Source organism: Muntiacus reevesi, chromosome 4 (genome assembly GCF_963930625.1).
Source record: "Muntiacus reevesi chromosome 4, mMunRee1.1, whole genome shotgun sequence".
Lineage (NCBI taxonomy): Eukaryota > Metazoa > Chordata > Mammalia > Artiodactyla > Cervidae > Muntiacus > Muntiacus reevesi.
In genome coordinates, this window is record NC_089252.1 from 116149745 (window position 1) to 116169164 (window position 19420).

Consider the following 19420-nt stretch of genomic DNA (forward strand, 5'->3'; position numbering starts at 1 on the left):
CTTCACAATCCTTCTCCCACTCTAGGATTTCTCTCCACTTTCCCAAGCCGTCTGCTGATTCCAGGAAAGCGGCCCGGCCTGACGCCTCCCATCTGGGAATGGCCAGACCCTACCTCCTGTGGCCTAGCTCGTTGGTGACTCACCCCCCGCCCATCCCTCTGTCTGCTCTGATGAAATTTCTGGCACTCCTGAAAAGTTCTGGTCACCCTAGACAAGACTTGGCCCAGTCTCCCCATCAGGCCAGCTTTCCTCGGAGGGGGAGAGGGAGGGAGCGGGCCAGGGGCGCTCTGCTCGGGGGGCTAGGACCTCCCTGGAGGGCTGGAAAGCTAGGTCTCAGCACCCCTTCCCTAATGGGGCAGCCCTGAGACGGGAGGCCTGCTCCCAGCAAGTCTCCTGTCTGCTCTGAGCCTCAGTTTTCCCATCTGTGAAATGGGAGACGCTGGTTCTGATTTTACTAAGTTAGGAAATGCATAGTAAAACACTCAACACTAGCAAATCTACCTTCACAAGAGAAACTCTCCCAACCCCTTTTGCTTTACATATACAAGTAGTTGCATGAATGAGTGTACGTATGTACACATACACGCATGCTAAGTCGCTTCAGTCATGTCCGACTCTGTGACCCTGTGGACTGTAGCCCCCACGGGCTCCTCTGTCCCGGGGATTCTCTAGGCAAGAATCCTGCAGTGGGTTGCCATTTCCTCCTCCAGGGATCTTCCCGACCCAGGGATCGAACTCGAGTTTCCTGTGTCTCCTGCATTGGCAGGCGGGTTCTTTATCACTAGGGACACCTGGGAAGCCAGTCCATATGTACGCCCACACTCAAATTCTAACACACACTTTCTGCTGTGGCCATTTCCTACATCAAAACATGTATCTACATAACTACAGTCAAGTTCAGTTCAGTTCAGTCACTCAGTCGTGTCTGACTCTGCGACCCCATGGACTGCAGCGCACCAGGCCTCCCTGTCCATCACCGACTCCCGGAGTTTACTCAAACTCATGCCCATCGAGTCAGTGTTGCCATCCAGCCACCTCATCCTCTGTCGTCCCCTTCTCCTCCTGCCCCCAATCCTTCCCAGCATCAGGGTCTTTTCCAATGAGTCAACTCTTCACATCAGGTGGCCAAAGTATTGGAGTTTCAGCTTCAGCATCAGTCCTTCCAATGAACACCCAGGACTGATCTCCTTTGGGATGGACTGGTTGGATCTCCTTGTAGTCCAAGCGACTCTCAAGAGTCTTCTCCAACACCACAGTTCAACAGCATCCATTTTTTGGCACTCAGCTTTCTTCACAGTCCAACTCTCACATCCATTCATGACCACTGGAAAAACCATAGCCTTGACCAGACGGACCTTTGTTGGCAAAGTAATGTCTCTGTTTTTTAATATGCTGTATAGGGTGGTCTTAATTTTCCTTCCAAGGAGTAAGCGTCTTTTAAGTTCATGGCTGCAGTCACCATCTGCAGTGATTTTGGAGCCCAGAAAAATAAAGTCTGACACTGCTTCCACTGTTTCCTCATGTATTTCCCATGAAGTGATGGGACCAGATGCCATGATCTTAGTTTTCTGAATGTTGAGCTTTAAGCCAACTTTTTCACTCTCCTCTCTCACTTTCATCAAGAGGCTTTTTAGTTCCTCTTCACTTTCTGCCCTAAGGGTGGTGTCATCTGCATATCTGAGGTTATTGAACTACAGTCAAGGGCCTCCCAGTATTCCGCTGTCTGCTGTATGCTGTAACCGCGGTTGATCTGATCCTCCATTCATCATTTCCAACGTTTTTATCATGAAAAATGATCTGAAGAATATCTTCAAACCTATACTTTGGGGCACTCGTCCACCATCCAGAAGTTGCAAGGGTGTGCAGACGTGTACATGCTTCTGATATATCCTGCCAAAGGATCCCCGGAAAGGCACACAGATTTCCTCCCCCCAGTCGCGTGAGGATGCTTGCTTCTCACCCAGTCGCCACGTCTGGGGACCACCCGTCTTCTGAGGTCCTAGACCCTCTGCCAGGCGAAGGCATTCTCCCACCGTCTGAAGTTGATCGGCTTTGTAAGTGATTGTGCGTCTTCTGAGAACTCCATGAACCTGTTCTTCATTCGCTTTCACCATCGAGGTGTTCATCTTAATAATTTTTGAGAGTTCTCTGTATAGTGGGAGTGCTGGCCGTTAGTCTGCCAAGTACCTGCTGCAGACACCTTTGTTTTAAGCTTGTTTCTTTTTTAACATGTAGAACTTGTCAAGTTTTTCTTTAACTTGTAAAGTTTGATGTAGAACAACTTTCCAGTGTTTTCCTTTGTGCTTCGGAAGGATTTCTCCCTTCTAAGCAGGACTAGCAAGCAACCTGTGCTTTCTTCCCGCTCTTTTTTCATTCATCCAGCCTTCATCCATTGTCACCCTCGTATCTAACCCCTCCGTCTCTGGCCGCCCTAGCCCACATCCCTGGTGGCTGGGCCCTCAGCACAATGACTTGTTGAGGGACAGGAATTTCCAGTAATTCCTTGAAGCCTCCCCTTCTGGGAACGTGGGAGGGAAAACACGTCTCTATTTAAATCATTAAGTTTGGCCTCTGAGGCTCCAAATAACCTCCAGTTACCCAGCAGGGCTCCACCCACCTGACCGGCCCGTGGGTACCGAGGAGTTCAGGGAGGTGATGCTCTCAGTGGCCCTGGGAATGCCTCACGCAGGATCACTCCAGCAAGACCCAGGATTCCCCCAGCAGAAAGTGGCTGAGGGCTCCCTCCTCCTGGCTGAAACTTTTGGGAACAATGGTAAAGATAGTAATTAAGATAGTCACAGGCTTCCCTGCTGGCTCAGTGATAAAGAATCCACCTACAAAGCAGGAGACGTGGATTCGATCCCTGGGTCGGGACGATTCCCTGGAGAAGGAAACGGCAGCCCGCTCCAGTATTCCTGCCTGGGAAATCTCATGGACAGAGGAGCCTGGTGGGCTACAGTCCATGGTGTTGCGGAGTCGGACACGACTTAGGGACTAAACAACAAGAAACACAGTCCACAGCTTCATGTAGCTTATGAACCTCTGATACAGCCACCTCTTTTGCGGCCTTCTCCACCACACGGCTGAGACTCAGACCTGAACTTGGATGCAAACCCGCCTCTCTCTTTCCCACCAGGAAGCTCGTGTGAGCTCTGTGCCCACCCCATCCGCACCCCGAGTTCCACGCCCTTGAGTCTAGGTCTCCCAGTCCACAGACACAGCCCAGCAGGCTCTGGGTTTCCTCTTCCAGCTCTGAGACCCCGGACCCCAGGTGGTTATAGCGATGCCGGGGGAAAGGGCCCAGAACACCCTTCCCTGAGTGGAGCAGACCAGATCCTCCTGTCCCAGCTGAATTCGAAAGAAGGAGCCAGAAACTGGGCTGTTAGGTGTGGAGAGCAACGTCTTCCTCACACAGGAAGGCGACTCCTTCCTGGGTCCCCGCTCTGCCCTCCGGTCCCTGCAGGCCTCTCTGCTACTCCTCGGTCAGAGCTCCAAGGAGCCTGTTCTCCAAGCTGACCGACCCCAACTCCTCTGGTACCCTGTGACCAACTCAGCCTGGCCCTCTCCCAGGGCTGGGCCAGAGGCTGTCTACATGGTCCAAAGAGAATTTTCACCTTCCACATTCCAACCTTTAGACCTCAGGTGATGTGACCCACGCTGGAGGTAGTTATTTAGGGTGACCATATTGAAGCACCAACACAGTGACCGCAGTGTCCCTCAGCTGCCCGGCTGACCATACAAAGCTGAGGAGTCCTCTCAAGCAAGGGTGGTGAGAGGAGAGGGTGGTGACAGGCCCAGGGGGCTGTCAGAAGAATGTGGTGTTTATTCGGAGAGCTATGAGGAACTGCCAGAGGATTTTAATGGGAGATCCTGAGAAGGTTGGGGCTTCCCTGGTGTCTCAGCAGTTAAAAGAATCCTCTTGCAATTCAGGGGATGCAGGAGACGTGGGTTCGAGCCCTGGGTTGGGCTGGGAGCTGGGGAGAGGGAGGGGTGGGGCGACTCCCGGGTTTCTGGTCCCAGAGGTGTCACTGATGAGCTGGGAGGGGTGCTGGTCCGTACTTTCTGCTGCAAGCCACAGAACACTTGACTCACAGGGGCCTGAAGCCAAAAAGAGGGGGAAAAAGGGAGGTAATGAATTCCATAATGGAACAATTTAGAGAGGAGGACTTCAGGCATCGCTGGATCCAGGTGCCCAAATGTCTCCAGGAACAAGTTTCTCCCCCTCGTCTCTCAGCTCTTCCCTCCTCTCCTCCACTTTCCACCCAAAGCATCTCTCCTGGTGACCAAAATTCCCAGAATTTCCAGCCCACAACCTTTCACGTCTAGACGAAATGAAGCAATAGTCCACTGGCCTTAAGGTTCTCTCCCGATGGAGGGGCTTAAGTCGGATGCTCAGCCCTGGACCAATCACTGCAGCCAGAGGAACAGGCTGTGGTGATTGGCTCAGGCCCCGATCATACTCTCCCAAAAGCCTGGGTGTGTGAGTGAGCCTCTCAATGGAAACTGGGGGCCGTTGCCAGATCCTGGAGAGGAATCCGTGAATGACCCTGACAGGGTGACTGCATTTGCATTCTTGTGTTTGAGCTTGATTTCTTCTGCATTCGATTCAGACGCTGTCAGATAATAGCACACATTTCTGAAACGTGTTCTCTGTAAAATCCCCCACAGCACACATTTCTGAAGCATGTTCTCTGTAAAATCCCCAACAGACACTTTGGGGACTTCATCGAACTCATCAGCAACTGGCTCTCAGCCAACGAAGCCCTGAGCCACCAGCCAGTGAGAGCGCAGAGATTCCTGCATCTCACATGGCCGCTGACTGCAGCTGGACTGGGTACCAGGAACCCCGGCAGCCCCGTGGAAACAAACGTGGGCCTGATAGGAATGCCGTCGCCTGCGGCTGGTGACTAATAATAAAACAAGCAGGTTACACCCATTGCAAAAATGTGAAGCCAGCAGGAGGGAATGTGACACGAGCCCAGTGGCTGATTCCCACTTTGTGAAAATACCAGAAGGGGGGGATTGTGGACGACGGGGTCTACCAGATCCAGAAAGCCTCTCCCAGGCCCCTGCCCGGTTGCAGCATCTCCCTGGGTTTCCTTAAATGCAGTGGCCAGCTCTGGGTACATCCCTAAGTGGTTATGTCGTTTGGGTTGTTTTTGAACTGGACCTAAACAGACACCCTGTAAACGTCCCTATTTGCATCAGTTAGCATGCGCATGTTAGTCCACAGCCGGTCTGCGCTTCCTTTCAGCGCTGTGTAATATTCCACCACCTCTGGGTGAGCACACAGGCTGAATCTGCTGTCTGGATGTTCCGGGCTGTGGTCTGGTTTCCCTGCTACGCGTGACAGGGCTCTGGCTGCTCCAGTGACATCTGTACTAGTCCTCCAAGGCCAGCGTCCAGCCCGGGTCACGGGGGTGCACGTTTGCAAGTCCACCAGCTCAAGCCAAACTGCTGTCTCCAAGTGTTTGCACCCACACAGGCTCCCGCCAGCTGCTGCCGGCGGCGGGGTCGCCGCATCCCCTCGCCGACCCTTGCTAACGCTGGCCCGTGTAGTAGGTGTGAAATGGTGTCTCAGCGTGGTTCTAATTTACATGTCCCTGGTCACTAATGAGGATGAGGATTCTGACATGTTTGCCAGGCGTCTGCATCTCCTCTTCAGTGAAGTTTCCGCTCAGGCCTTTCGCCCCCCGAAAATATTGTTTTCTTCTCCGCAATCACTGATTTGTAAAGCGCAGTCTGGCCACGTGACTCCCCGCCTTTAAGCCCTTCCACGGCTCCCTGGGGGCCCTGGAGCAAAGCCCACGCCCGAGGCCAGGCCGGCAAGGCTCTCGAGTGGTTGGGCTCTGATCGGCGTCTACCCTCAGTAGGAGCCGAGCGTGTCTCACTCTCCTCTCACAGTTTCCCCTCCTCTCTGCGCCTGTGGGGCTGTATCCACTTACTTGTCCACACCCTGCTCTCTGCAATCTCCCAGCTCCTGCTTGTGCTGTGACACCTGCCAGAAACACCCTCCCTCTCCCCACCGGCCCCACCTCCTTACCTGCTTGCTTCTTTCTCCGCCTTCGTGTCTCAGCTGAAACACCACTTCCTCCAGGGAGCCCTCCTGGCTTCCGCCCACCCCTACCCGGACGGTGGCGCCGCAGGGCCTGTCTCCAGGCACTGTTCTTGAGCCGTAACTGTCAACAGGCTCATGAGCCTTTGCCACTGAACAGCAGACTCCCCGAGGGTCAAGAGCATGACCCCTTTGCTCACAAGTGTATGCCTCCTAAGTGGGAACGTAGCTGCCCAGAAGCAGATCAGCAAAGCTCCGTGGAAGACTCAGACGGACAGAGGCAACTTGGGGAGCCTAAGGAGGCGGCGGCACTGACGGAGACCCGGGAGAGACCCCGGGCCGCCAGGCTGGAGAAGGGCCGGGCACTGGGCTGGGTTCCGGTTCTCCCGGACTAAGCTCTGCAGGCGCCCTCCTGTCTCCCGTGTCTCCCCGTCTCACAGAGGCTGTCCCGGCAATCCTGTCCTCACAGGTCACGCCGTGGGTGGCCAGCCCGAGGTCGGGCCCACAGCTTCAGTCTCGGAGGGCAGGCAGACCTGGGATCAGACAAAGAGGCCGTGTTCTGGGCTCTTTCAGCAGCTTGGCTGCAGCTGAGCAAAGCCACGTGCCAACACGTGGCGGGAGGGGCTGCTGGCGGGCAGCACCCCAGCCCCCCTCAGCCTCCAGGCCCCGCTGTCCGAGTCTCCTGTGGGCCCGAGGGCGCTGGAGGAGGCGTGCTCTCCACCTTGACTCATGCAGGGCTCATGCCCATGGCCTGCTGAGCGGACAGGGAACTAGAGAGCCTTGGAGATCGTGGTCAGAGGTCCTGGGATGCTGCTGGGAGGGGCAGAGGCTGGACTGCAAACCATTGCACTGCCCGGAGGCTCCCTGCTGGGGTCTCAACAGCCAGGGCGGGGGTGTCGTCCACTCAACCTCCCCTGGTCCTGCCCTGGGAAGACGGGGCACAGTGCCTTCCTTTTGGTTGATCAGAGGACGGGCAGGGGCAGCTTTCATCACCCGGCTGGCTGCACGGATTCTGGGGGAGGAGGGGGCCTCAGTCCCGATCACCACCTCACGTCCGGAAATCTGCCGAGCATCCACCCACGTCCCCTCTACCCACGTCCCCTCCACCCGCCTCCTGCCGGCTGGCAGAAAGCGTTCCACGAGAGCCTGGCTCAAGCCCCGGCCAGCTGCCCGCACGCTGTGTGATGTGGGGCCAGGGCCTCCCTCTCTGGGCCTCTGTTCTGTCTTGTCTCTGAAGCGTGGAGAAGGCAGGCAGGGGTCAGAAGGACGTGGTGCCTGTGGATAAGCCCCACGCCCACTAGGTTGGTCGGACGAAGACATAAGTCTGCAGTGTGGGCTGGAGGAGCCACAGCTGGAATCCTTGTCCGCCATGGGTGGGAGCTTCACGCAGTACGGTCATCTCAGAAACCATTTGGAAGAATTGGCTACAGCTGAGCACTTGAACTTGGATGACCCGAAACTCCCCTGCGGAGGAGGTGGGCGTGTGTCCGCCAGCGGCCGGACAAGACGGTCCCCACCAGCGCCGCCCTTGTTTCCCCAAACTGGAAGTCACTCGCATGCCCACCGCAGAGGGATGGATACGGGGGTCAGGGTGCGTCCGCACAGCTGCAGACGGTATCACGGTGAAAACAAACAGTTCCCAGACACGTGGGACAACATGGACATCACTCAGGAACGCGGCCCCAGAAGTCAGGCGCAAACACCACACAGAGAAGGCCCCTTTCACGAGGTTCGGGAACAGGCAAAAGTAATCTGTGCGGCTAGAAGCTGGGAGCGGGACCCTAAGGGTAGTCAGGACTGGGAGGTGGCACGGAGGGACTTCTGAAGGGTTCTTGGGTTCTGGATTTTTTTTTTTTTTTGGTCACACGCATGGCATGTGGGATCTTAGTTCCCCGACCAGGAGTTGAACCCGTGTCCCCTGTGTTGGAGGCACAGAGTCACAGCCAATGGACTGCCGGGGAAGTCCCTGGGTTCTGAATCTTAACCTGGGGGCCGGTTTCATGAGTCTGTGTGATTCATGAAAATCCAGCAAGCTCAGCCTGATGCGGGGGGGCGTAAGAAGTTACCCCAAGACAGGGTCGCGTGGGAGCTGGGATGTCCTCCCAGCTCTGTTTATGTGAGTTTTGATGAGGTCTCCAGAGGGTAGCGGAGTGGCCCAATGGCAGACCACACCCTGCCTTAGCCCTCAGCCCGTGCATAAGGTCATGGCAGCCCCAGGGGTCAGCCTTGCACACACGTGTGGCTTCTGGCTTCAGGGCTGCACCTGGCCCGTGTGTGTGTGCAGGGCCACCCCAGTGCTGCGGCGTGAGCCTCAGCCAGCAAGGGGCGGGATGGCTAGGCACACACCCGGCTTCCTCGGTGCCCACCGGGGCCGTTCTCAGGAGTGCCCCGCGCAGTCACTTCGGGGGCCCTGGCTGGTTGCGCCCCAGTTACCCCGGGGTGACTCGCGCCCCTGCTGGTGACTTTCCCCCTCCCCTCCCCCTCTGAGCTTTCTGGGTCACCCCTCCTGCCTGAATCCTTGCTCCAAGTCATCTTTTGTGTCCTTAGATGTGGAACCAAACAGCTGCCGGAGGGATTACCCTATCTGGGAATCTGGAGGCAGGCAGCCCCTCAGATCTAATCAGGAGACCGCATGTGCCCGGGGCTGAGTCACCGCCTTATCTGTGCCGTTTTTTGCTTTTTGAAAGCGGCTTTTGCAGAAACTAGTAACCAGGACCCAGAGTGAAGGACAAAGAGGCCCGCCGAAGCCCACGTTCTATGATAGATTCAGATTATGAATTTCTTGCATATTTTTCTTTCTTTCTTTTTATACTGGCCATGCTACTCGGCATGTGGGGTCTTCGTTCCCCGACCGGGAATTGAACTCAAGCCCTCGGCTGAGCGAGGGCAGAATCCTAGCCACTGGGCCCCCAGGGAAGTCCCAAACCCCACCTTCTAAAGAGAGCGGGAAAGCCGCAGCCCCACCATCTGCACAGGAGCACCCACCACGCATCCGAATTCGTAGTGGAGCGGGAGGATGGCGGGGCTGGGGGCTCAACAACCAGGGAGGGCTCTGCTGTTAGGACATAAGTCGCACTCCCCTCCCCAGAAGTCAAGGCAACCCCAAACCTGCCCCCAGAGCCGGATCTCCAGACCGTGTGGCCTGCCAGGACGCAGGCCTGTGACTCCCGGTTGGATCCCGGCAGCCCCAGGTCCCGGGCCCAGGTGTGCAGGGGAGAGGAGGGCAGAGAGCAGTCGCTGGTGCCCGCGATGGTCAGCGCTAGAAGGGGCCAGGCTCGGGCCGTCAGGTCAGCTCCCCACGCTGGAGGGACGCCTGACCCGGGGTCACCCTGCTGGGGCAGCATCGGAGAGGATGGGGAAGCTGCCCTTGGATCAGCGCTCTCCACAGATGGGGCCTCTCCCCAACAGTGCTTCTGGAAGGTTCTCACATGCCCACAAATGCAATGGCTGGGACGGAGGCCACGCCAGGGACCCTGACGGCAGCTCAGGGCAGCCCAGGGGGCTGCGGAGACGGCAGTGAGCGGGCGGCAGAGGCGGGCGCCGGCCTGCTCCCTGCAACCTCCGGCCTCCGCGGGCTGGACGCAGAGGAGGTGGGGACAGGCGGAGGCCGCCACACCCTCCCCACCCTGCCCCAGGCCACGTCCCACCCCGGAGGGCACACGATGGAGGAGGTTCGGTGTCCTGAACCCGCCTTCCTCAGCTGACCCCTCTGGGTTCTGCTGGAGGTGGGGATCAGGGAACAGCCGGCCAGCAGAGCCAGGATGGAAGGAAAAGGACTCACTGCCTTGTCCGCCCAGGAGTGCAGGCTGCTCGTTGAACCAGTGGCGGTGAATTAGGAAGCTGGGCCTCGTGAAGGAAGAGACCGGGGATTCGTGGGGCGCCAGGCTGCAGCTCAGCTGCAGGAGCCCCCCCATTAAACCCCCACATGCCCGGCAAACTGAGGAAGCCTCTGCCCGCTTGGTGACTGCTGGTGAGCACCATCCTCAGACAACAGGACCGCCACCCCAGGACCCCCAGGCTACACAGAGGGGCTCAGACCCCCAGACCCTGGGAGCAGCACCCCCAGCGATGGCCTGCCCTCGGTCCTGGAGCCCCGACGGGCTTAGACAGCTGAGCTGTGAGAGCGTGGCCGGGGCCGGGGCAGGGGAGGGGGCTGAGAAATGGAAGACCCCCAGCTAGGAGGAAGGACAAGCACAGGCCAGCCTCATCCAGAGACACGGACGCGAAGGTCCTGAACAAAGGTGAGCAAAGCAAACCCAGCCGCCTCCGCAGAGAGAAGCATCGCGTGTGAGCGTGTCCCAAGCAGGACCGCAAGCCTGGAGGGCAGGAGGACCCGTTACCGAGGCAACAGAGACGCGGGAGGCCATGCCGTCATCTCAGGGGGCGCGGAGAACAGGGCTTAACGAAGGCAATGTTCTCGCGCAGACTGGCTTTGAGAGTGACCAGACAAAGTGCGGGAATGTATCGATTCCACTGCAGCAGGTTGAAGGCAGAGCTGCTGGACAAGCCCACGCCAGTGTCTAGAGTCACCCCCAACCCCGATCGCCCTCCCAGACAGCAGCTCACTGGGCACCTCCCGGCCGGGTCCATCACCGTACGGACCTCCCAGAGCAGCGCTGGGTCCCCGGCAGGTGGGACCGAGTGCAGAGCCCGAGTCCCGCTGCAGCGCTGGGCGCCCCGGGGCTTTGGGAGCAGGTAGCACTGGCCCCGGCGCCAATGGGGAACTTCATGGCCACTGCCTTTAAATTGTAGTCATTTTATACGTAACACATAATTGTAGTAAAATACACATAAAGGTCCGTCTGGTCAAGGCTATGGTTATGCCAGTGGTCATGTATGGATGTGAGAGTTGGACTATAGAGAAGGCTGAGCGCCAAAGAGTTGATGCTTCTGAACTGTGGTGTTAGAGAAGACTCTTGAGAGTCCCTTGGACTGTAAGGAGATCCAACCAGTCCATCCTAAAGGAGATGGGTCCTGGGTGTTCATTGGAAGGACTGATGCTGAAGTTGAAACTCCAATACTTTGGCCACCTGATGTGAAGAGTTGACTCATTGGAAAAGACCCTGATGCTGGGAAGGATTGGGGGCAGGAAGAGAAGGGGATGACAGAGGATGAGAAGGCTGGATGGCATCATCGACTCAATGGACATGAGTTTGAGTAAACTCCGGGAGTTGGTGATGGGCAGGGAGGCCTGGTGTGCTGCAGTCCCTGGGGTCACAAAGAGCCGGACACGCCTGAGCGACTGAAAACAACACGCTGTGAAGAATACCGCTATAGACGTGGGTGTGCAGATATCTGCTGAACACCTCACTCTTAATCATGAAATGGAAATATTTTATGTCTGAACAAAAATGTGCACCGGCCAAGTGCAAGCATTTCGCTCAGAATCTGCATTTTTCATCCCACGGTTTGAGACCTTAGATCCGGATAAAAGCTGCATGCGGTCATGCAGAATGGACATGAGTCAGCTTCTATTGCTCCCAGCACTATAATCACGGTGCAGGAACTGGTTATTTCCAATCCACCGACCAAACACAGGAGTAGGTGCACGGCGGACAGCAGAGACCCCAAACGCACCTTATGTGTCCTGAGGGTGCAGAGCCGTCACCGACTTAACCCTCCAAACATGTGCTTGGAGCTGAGTCCTCAGGAGCCAGGGCAGCCGGATCGCAGGGAGTTCAGTTCAATTCCACGGATGACGTGATGCTTATGAAAAGGTGCGTCGTGAAAACACACACACCAGCGACCGTATCCACAGTGATGGTTTAACACAGGCAAGCACTTTATCCAGAACACTGCAGAATTTCTGGAGCACGGTGATCATAAAAAGCAGACTGCCTTTATGACTGATTCAACTCACGCACAGGCAAGGCCCCCATGTTGGCTGCGCCAGGGCGGGGGTGGGGGTGCTGTTCCTACCAGCCCACCACGTTCTGCATGGCTCTGGCAAGTCAGTAGCTCTGGAGAAAGAGTCCTGCTCGCCAGGCCTCGCCCCGGGACCACCGCTCAGGCCCTGTGGCTGTAGGCTTTCTCTGGGTTTGTTGGGTGCCCCTGCTGGACCACCGATTAGCAGGGTCTTCACCTTCTGTCCCACCTGGGGCAACTGCCGGGCCCCCGCTCCGAGTCGTGGCACGGCAGGGCGTGATCGAGGGGGAGCCTCGGAGGGGGAGACTTTTCTGGCTCTGCCCGCACCCCAGAAAGATGCTTGTCAGGCTCTCTCTGTCTCTCTCTGACCTCCCCAGCCCCGATGGCCTCAGCACACCGCTGAGGAGATGTGACCCGGCAGACAAGCCCCCCCGCCAGCCGGGATGCTGTGCCCAGCAGGCAGCCTGGACCAACCCGTGCCTGCTCTGCCAAACTGATGACCCCAATCCTGCACGCAGACGGGCGGGCCAGAAACCCTCCTGCACATAAAAGCCCTTTGTTCGGCTGCGTTCGCCCCTGGCCCCCCGTCTCGGCCTTCCCCACGGCCTGGGAGGAAGCAGGCTGCCTGCCCAGCGTCTGTTGACCCCTGCCAGGCCCTGTGCCGATCAGCCCTCGGAATAAGCTGCAGAAAATGCTGGAGAGGTCACGAACGTGGGCTTTGGTGTCACACCCAAGGGGGGCTGCTCCTCACGAGCACACACCAGCCACACAAGTCTGGGTTTGCTCCTGACCTCTCTGAGCCCCGCTGGTGGCTCAGACGGGAAAGAATCTACTCGCAATGTGGGAGCCCAGGGTTCCATCCCTGAGTTGGAAAGATCCCCTGGAGGAGGACACGGCAACCCACTCCAGCATTCTTGCCTGGAGAATCCCATGGACAGAGGAGCCTGGCAGGCTACAGTCCATGGGGTCGCAAAGAGTCGGACACGACTGAGCGAGTAACACTCTCCGAACCCCACTTCCTGGACAAAGGCACATTCTAACCCCCAGGACAGATCTGGCACGATGGGGGCCCCCCTGTCCCCACGTGCCTCCTGCTATGTCTCCAATCCCCCAGCCTGGACCCCGGGCCCTGGTGCTTGGGGACTCTCTGAGCCCCATGTCACCGCGTCCCTGGGCACGCCGAGCCAGCAGCATTCTCCCTGGCTCTCTGCGTCCTTACCTGGTGTGACGCTGACAGGTATATCACCCAGCGGGCCTCACTTTCCTCTCAGGACCCTTAACAAGGGTCACCAGATTTAGTATTGGTGGGAAGCAGAGCACAATGACCGCACACACGTGCCCACCGCGAGGATCCCTGCATTCCCAACCCCAGGAAGAGTCTGTCCTCGCCTGAGACCCCCGAGCTCAGGACCCACGTCAGGAAGAGGCACTGGCACCAGGCCCGCTGGGGGATCGCCCTGCTGGACGGCTGCCCGGATGCCCCTGGCCGCACTGCCAGCTTCCCCCCATTAGAGATTTTGACCTGGGTTCCACGGTGTTATCTCTGGAATGATGCCCTCCCCGTGGAGCCGGCTGGGCAGGAAGCTGTCCTCGGCGGGTGGGGGATGTCTCCCCGAGGCAGGCACAGCCCTGTCCCTACCTGGGCCGCTGGCCACCTTTCCTCCAGCTCAGCTTTCCCCGCCCCCGCCCCTGGACCCCATCTCCATCCAGCCAGGGATGGCCTGGCTGGAGCTCGAGTTAGGGAAACAGGGGCGCAGAAGAGTGGAGGGCTCTCCCCACATCTGTGATGCTCGGGCTGCAAAGTGGGGGGCTCTTCAGAGACCCCGGGGCGCCATGGAGGGAAGAGCTCTCTGTCTCAGCCTGGTGCTGCCCGGGTGGAGGAGGGGAGCTGGGGCATCAGGGGGCCAGGCTTCTCCAGCACCCCCGGGAGTGGAAGGAGGCTGCAGGAGGAAGGCCACCCCCGCCTGAGCCCACGGGCGTCTGTGGGGGCAGCCAGCGGCCCCTTTGGTCGCCCACAGGGACCCCGCCTGATCTGACTCCAGGGAACACTCCCCTCAGGTGGTGCCTTCGTCTACACACGACGTCCTAAACCATCCAGCCCTGGGGTTGCAGAGCCGAGCACTCTGGAGTCACGGTGTCAGAGAAAGGCTGGAGTCATCGGTGAGGGCAGAGGGGCTCAAGGTCAAGTTCAAGGGCAGTGCTGGGAGCCAGCCTCTCCCCAAGGGGGCTGCCTGTCCGGACTCCCGGGAGGCACCAGCTCTGAGGACAGCCGGGGCGGCTGTGTCTACAAGGGCGTGGGGGGCATGCCCCCACCAATCCTGAGCCTGCTTGCTGTGTCTGCGCGGGGCCCCCCTTTCCCAGCGGGCATCTCAGATGGCTGCAGGCTGGCCCCTGGAGCCATGGCCCTAGCCCCGGATACCTTGCCCCAGCCCCCTGGCCCTGCACCTGACTGCCAAGCCCGGCGGGACACCCCCTCCTCACTCCCAGCGGGTGACCCCCTCCCGCCCGGTCCATGTGTCCGGCCGCCACAGGGAGCTCCCGATTCAGCTCAGTTCCACGTGTCTTTTGGGGAAACATTTGCTCATAGCCTGCAGGCTCCCCTGGCTCCCCTTTCCAGCCCTCAGAGGTGGAGGACCATTGTCTGCTGTAGACCCTGGCCGGCAGCCGCTGGCGCTGGACAGGCAGGCAGGGCCCACTGTCCGTCCCGGGTCAGAGAGAGCTTGGCAGAGCTCTGCCCTCTCATTCCTGGGATGGACCCAAGTTCCCATGGGCAGAGCACCCATCATGGAACTGACCTGGCGGCTTCCAGGGTCCTGGGAGCTGGAGCCAGTGCGATCAGCACCCACGGCCGCATCCTCCAGCCTCCTGGACAGAGCAGTAGGCCCGAGGCGGCCAGGGGCTCAGGGCCCTGCCTGCCTGCCTGCCGGCCGCTGGGGAACACCAGGGCCAAGTTGCACACGTTGGGGGCATTCCTCCTCGGCTTTGTGGACGGGGAGCGGGGAGTCAGAGGGAGGAAGGGCCCTGCTCACCATCACACAGCTGGGACGAGGTCCAGGCGGGACTGGAACCAGGGCCTGGCCTCTGCAACACCCCTCAAGTCGGCCCCTCCCTGCCTGGGCCCTGCGCCTCCTCCCATCGGCAGGCGGGCCCCGCAGAGCCAGTGACCCTGGGGCCCCAGACGCAGCTACCGTCTCCCTGCTGGGTCGTGTTCGTCATCAAGCCCTGCAACCGGGCTCCTGGAGATGCCCCTGCCTCCCCGGCAGGGTCCTCCCCGGGATCCAACTGGCCTGGGACAAGCTCCCCTGGCCAGTGTTAATGACTCTCGCCCCCCTTCCTGAGGCCTTGTCTCTTTCTGGGGCGCGTGGTTCTTCCACAGCCTGGCAGCTGCTTCTCAGCCTAGGCCCAGCCGGGTCAGGACGGATGAGGGGCGAGGCACATCCCACTGACGGGTGTGCACACCCACCTGAGCATCTTCTTCCCTCAAAGGGCCTCTCAAATGCCACCGGGAGTATAACAGCCCGAGTGCCCCCTCCCCCGGCCCCCACCCCAACATCCCATCCTCCTCTCCCAGGCCCGGAGCCAGGCAGGCACGTGGAGACCAACCGCCCCATCCTCCTGATTTCCACGAGGAGGCCGGGGGAGAGTGCCCAGACTGCATCACTGACCACAGCGTCCGACTCGGTCAGCCAGGGGCTGTCCCAGGTCAAGGGGCCAGGGGAGCCAAGGGGCAGGCAGGGTGGGGCCGCCAGCGTGTGATGACCTGTGTCTCCTCCAAACAACAGCGAGGGACGGCAGCCAGGCGGGTGGGGACAGCTTGTTCTCACAGCCGGGCCCCGGGGACCTGAGTGGCCGCCCCGCAACCCCGCTGGACCTCACAGCTGCGGGGCCGCCCTGCCCCCAGCCCTGGCCTGGATGTCGAAATCCGCGCAGAGGCTGCTGGGATGTGGCGATATCCGTAGGTCCCCCACGTCTGCAGCGGAGGGGCCGGCAGGTGGCCTGTTTCTTACACTTTTGGGGGCAGCCGCTAGGCTAAAGGCAGGAGGAGGGGAAGGGACCGGTGGGAGGGTGGGGGTGTCTGTGGGCTCACGGCTTCCCTATACACACAGCGGCTCGGAGACGGGACTAACCTGCTTCACCGCAGACGTGGCGTCAGGATCAGGACGGCAACCCGCAGGAATGATGCTTTATAACCGTAAGGATCACGCATCGCATTTCTGGAGCCTTTGTCCAGGGCCAGGCATTGTTCTAAGGCCTTTGCATGGGACCCCCCAGCCAGGCTGAGATGTCCCCATTTCATGGGTGAAACGGACAGCCGAGGGCGGTTCGGTCAGGCACCCCGGGTCAAGCGACAGTGGGTGCCAACCTGCACCATCCACTTCTCTCTGTGGATGGAGCAGCTAAAGCTCAGCTCCTCCTGCGCCCGCTGGCGGCTCACCCGAGCCCCCCGGCTTGGCTGCCAGCCGCCCCTTGGAAGCTCCAGGTGGAAAAACAATTGTGGTGTTGGCCCGGGGCTGATGGCGGGGCCCGGGGCTGCTGGCGGGGCCCAGGGCTCCCCCTCCCTGCACCAGAGGTGCCAAGCAGCCTGCCGGGGAGCCCTGGGGAGGGCCTAGCCAGGGGGTGGGGGACGGGGCAATTTCTCAGGATTTGGGGGGTCAGGGGGCCCCCTCCCAGATGTGGGGTGGGGAGGGGGTCTCTAGGCTGGCCTGGCAAAGACCGCTCCCAGCCCATCTCCTGCAGCCCAGGGGCGCAGACCAGAACACAAATGCGGTGCTTCCGGAGGACCCACTGCCTGCCCGCAGGCCCTGTTCTGGGGCTGATGCAGGGGACGCAGACTCCCCCATCCCCACCCCCTTGCTGCCCGGCAGGGAAGCAGAAAGGGCCTGGTTGTTCCTTGCACCCTGGGAAGCCACCACTTGACGGACGAGGAAACCCAGGCTCCCAGAGGTGAAGCGACTTGCCACGGGCACGCGGGGACCCAAGTCAGGGGCCCTGGGCCCTGCGCCCGCTAGCCACGCCCTGGGCCCCGCAGTGTGCTGAGCACCCCCCACATGCTGGGCCCCTCACACCCCCACCGGACACTCCCGAGGACCCCGCAGGTGGGTGTCAGCTTTCCCACTCCCCGCCGCCGCAGCTCCGAATGGGCAGGGGCAGGGGCTTGTCTGGAGTCATCTCGCCAGGAAAGGCAACGCCAAGACCACCCCCCGGGCGCCCTGAAGGTGCGACGTCAGCCCACAAGCTTGCGTTCTCAGTTGCTCAGTCATGTCCGAGTCTGCGAACTGCTGGCCGGTAACCCGCCAGGCTCCTCCGTTCATGGGATTTTTCAGGCCAGAATACTGGAGTGGGTTGCCATTTCCTCCTCCAGGGATCTTCCCGACCCCGTGATGGAACCCGTATCTCCTGTGTCTCCTGCATGGCAGATGGATTCTTCACCCGCTGAGCTATCAGGGAAGACCCACTGTCTCTCCTAAACCTTTCCCTGAAACTCCCCGCATTTCGAGTCCTAGGAGGGAGTCCTCATGAGCCGGGCAGAGTGGGGTTAGGGCCCTGGCCAGCGGGCATCCCCCTCCTGTGCTGGGGACAGCTGGGGGGCTGGACCTCGGCCAACAGCATCCTTTTACAATGATACATTGTTTACCTAGCTCAAGCCACACACACATACACCCTCTGCAGATAATTTTGGTCTGTCCTTTTTAAGCAACAGCACAGTTATACTTAACTGCTCAAAAGGAAGTGAAGCCCACGCAGCATCTCCTCTGTGACCCTGCAGAAAAGCGACCAGGCCAGCCAGTCGAGTCCAGGCTACACCACAGCAGCGCACCTGGTGCCGATGGAAGCAGCGAGGGCTACTCGCGCCTACACAAAGGGCCCCAAACTGCGGCTTGGCTGTTGCTCCTCTTGTGTTTGCCTTTAGTGGTTATTCTGTCTCCTCTCCTGTCATTGCTGAGTCACTTCTAGAAGCACCCAGGCTCTGCTTGGAAAGCGACTGACAAGCTTGATGCCTCTTGCCAGTGAATGGACCATCGATGACTCTGCTGTGAGCAGGGCTTAACAACAAGAGGAATTCATGGCGGGAACAAGCGCCGTCGAGAACTCCTTGAGCTCTGGACGCTCTGGGGGCTCTAGGATGGAACTCGGGGATCTGACACCGCAAGGCTGCCAGCCTGGATGAAGTTTTGTGCCGAGTGCAGCAAGACTCCACTTCCTTGAGATGCTTTACCGCCACCTGCTGGAAAAGTATCCTGGCAAATACATCTACCCTGACGCCCCCGTGAACAGCACACATCACACACAGCTGTGCAGTGCGCAACTTACACAGCTGTCCATGACGACCCATCTCGATGCCACCAGGCTTCCTCGTCTCCATCATATTTTATCCTTTTCTCCCTCCATGTCATTCTCTAGGACTTTAGACAGGCTTTATTCTTGTGGTTGAAATCAGGCTGCTCTGTGACTTGTGAGACAAATTCCCTTCCCCTCCTGCCCCCAGATATAAAAGTCTAGGCAAGGACTCTGGTCCAGCCTGAGTCACACTGCATCACTGAACCTTCTCCGTGGTCAGAGGCAGGGGATGGGTGTCAGGATGGGCAAGGTCGTGCCAGGCAACACGCCATGTAAAACCTCAGCAGTGATTTATTTCTCCCTCACTCTGAACACCCACCCGTCTGCCCGGGAGGCTGTGCTCACCTGGGGCTTTCGGGGACCCAGACTGACAGATGCCACAGCTCAAAATATGTTCCTGCCATCGCTGCAGCAAGAGGGAGGCACTCAGAGCGTCGCCCACTGGCTGGGAAAGCGTCCCCAGGGAGACACGCAAGGCACTGAGCTCACGGTTCATGAAGCAAGTCCGTGGGCACGTCCAAGTGGAGGGGTGGAGAGGTGCACCCTCTAGGAGGATCTGCCCTTGGATCACGCTGTAATCTCGGGACAGCGGGGCTAGGTCGGGGGGCGGGCAGGGGACCGTGACTGTTACAGCCCGGGCTGGAGGGGTGGGAGCTCCTCTAGGAAGGGGAGGAGGGTGCCAGCCACTCTAAACACTCGTCGGGGGCCGCAGCCAAGAGGGAGCTGGGCCAGGCAGGGGTGTGTGAGCGGGGCACTGCACAGCCTCACCAGGTTCCGGGTGCGGCGGCAGCGGGAGCCCCAAGGGACCCCCAGGGACCAGCTCTCCGGGAATCAAGAGTCAGGCTCCAGCCCAGGCAAGAGAGCAGGAGTGGTCTGGCCTGGACTCCAGAGGGATGGGTTAGGCGGGGACCCTCTCTATTTGCTTGCCTTCTGGTTCTGGGATTGGCTGTGGGCAGGCCGGACTGTCAAGAATGACTTATCCGTCAGAGTTGAAGCTTCCACTGGACAGAGGCTACCGGCGCTCGGATTGGTCAAGGACCTGTCTCAGCTTCGAGGAGCTCTTGGGGAAGCCGGCACTGGTAGATGCCCACCACGTGCCAGGCTAGCGTGCCCCCCAGTCCTTCCACTAGGCACGCCCGTCTCAGCCGCGCAGATGAGAGC

General features: G+C 59.5%; 1 protein-coding gene across 1 annotated transcript in view; it reads right to left on the reverse strand.

The window, feature by feature from the left end:
• FBLN2 (fibulin 2) overlaps window positions 1-6064 on the reverse strand; it is an 80991-nt gene extending 74927 nt beyond the window's left edge. Inside the window, exon 1 of the mRNA XM_065933992.1 lies at window positions 6044-6064. The gene's annotated coding sequence lies outside the window, so the exon portion shown is untranslated. The remainder of the gene's footprint in view (window positions 1-6043) is intronic.
• Window positions 6065-19420: the final 13356 nt, after the last annotated feature.